A 2,058-nucleotide genomic window follows, 5' to 3' on the forward strand; every position below is an offset into this window, starting at 1 on the left:
CCCGGCCAGTGGCGAGGGAGGGAAGGGGGGAGCAGGGGAGGCCCTTTCCAGGGCTGGGTACGTGCCTTTGGGAATGCTCTCACCTTGTGCTTCTTCTAGCAGCTGCCACTGCTGGGCTGTTTGCTTTCTCATCAGACACATCTGCAAACACACACAGGAACACTTTCCCCCATTGTTAAAATGAGGATTCTAAAACTTCAGCCCAATATTGAAACCGTTCACTGCTCCTTTGTGGTGACGTGTCTCCCCACGCGTATCTCTTGGAGTCTGACGGTCTGTTTGGCATCTGCGGTCCCGCAGCTGTCCGGGATCTGGGCTCAGCTCCTCAGAGCTTGCCTCTCCTGCACCATTTCCCAGCCTCAAGATTACATTTTAACCCCTCGGGAGGTGAGATGGAGGTAGCAAGCAGAGACACTGTCGGCTGATGAGAACACTGAGCGTGGCAGTTCTGGTCACACCACTAGCTAACAAACAAGAATTTGTAGACTTACAGGAAATGTAGCACGTTCCCAAAGGCAGCATGGTACGCTCTGTAGCTAATCCGGAGGAAGGCATTGAGTTCAGAGATGTGTTGGTCCAGGTTCCATTACTAAAGACGGGAAGAATCACAGTGGAGTTTTGTCCAAGTGTCCTGGTGTGCAGTGGGGCCACACAGGGATGCGGAGCCCTCTTGATCTGTCTCAGCCTCACCTGCCCCCTGTGCTGGTACCTGCCTGCCTCCCGCACCGCTCCTGGCAAAGCCCCAGAGCACGCAGCCCCCACCCCGCCCGGCACACCCTTCCCGCTGGCCGGTGTGGCAGCCCCGATGCTGTTGCTGTGACAGCTCCCCAGATCTGCTCTCCCACCCTCGGAACGTGCCCGGGCCTCCTGCCGCCCCGGGGGGGGCACAGGGCCAGCGCTGCACCCCCTCCCCAGGGTGGTTGGGACCTCTCCAGCAGGCGCCTGCCTCCAGCTCTGGTCAGAGGACTCCTGCTGCTGGTCCTGCAGGTCTGGCGGCCGCAACGGGGAGCAGAGGATGCCTGTTGGGTGCTCCTGCTGCCCTCCTGCAGCTGCCCCACTTCTCCACTGCTGCTGGAGCATCTGCCTCTGGCGCAGAAGGGGCCGAATGAGTTGTTGTCACCCCAATTTGCTGGAAACTGTCAGGAAAGTTTCAAGCACAGAAGGAGAAATGTTTCCTCTAGGAAAGTTTATGGGAATGTGGTGTGCACTTTCGGAACCAGAGCTGTTGACGTTGTCCGTGGCAGCCGGGATCCAGGGCAGGGGGGCACTCAGGTCGGGGCAGGGGTGACAGCTCTGCCCTGTGATGGCAGTGCCAGCACCACGGGGGGACGGGATGCACCAGGACAGGGCACTGGTGGGCACTTCACTTGGAACGAAGGTGCCCACAGTGCAGAACCCGTTTGCTGCTGAGGCCGTGGCCATTTTCCATCCGTGCAGCTCAGGGCTTCTCCGCAGGCAGCACCGTGCTCCTGGCACCAGGGCCCCCCTCTTGGCAAGCACTGGAGATTTTACTGGCTGTTTGCTAACGGACCTAGGAATTAACGTGATTATTTTGCACGGTAATTGGCAGCATGCGTGGTGAGGAGATCAAAATGCAGAGAAACTGGAAGTGAAGATGTTTAGTGAAGTGGGGTGTTTGGGCAAGTTAAATTGGTGTGTTTGAACACCTCGTGATGGTGGTCTGCAGCCAGAGTCCCTGTGCCAGGGGTGACACGTGCCCCCAGTGCTGCCCCGGCTGGAGCGGTGGGGCCGGGGCTCCGCAGGGGGAGTGATGCGCTGCTGGCAGCAGACACCCTACTTGCTGTTTGGCATCCGCCACCGGCAATGGCGGGCGGAAGCTTTCCCTCCCACAGCGCCATACGGGAAGGCTTCTGTCACCGTGCCACCATGGGAGAGGAACTGAGATGTGACAAGGCGGGTTCCTCTGAACTGTGTCCAAATACCCACCCAAGAATAGTCTGTCCCCGCAAAGGGCAGCTGGTCCCAGCAGCTTGGCTCAGCCCCTCACGGTCCCCCCGTTCCTCCTCCTGACTCCTGCAGACCTGCTGCTCGTGACCA

This window comes from Apaloderma vittatum, unplaced genomic scaffold (genome assembly GCF_000703405.1).
Source record: "Apaloderma vittatum isolate BGI_N311 unplaced genomic scaffold, ASM70340v1 scaffold24971, whole genome shotgun sequence".
Lineage (NCBI taxonomy): Eukaryota > Metazoa > Chordata > Aves > Trogoniformes > Trogonidae > Apaloderma > Apaloderma vittatum.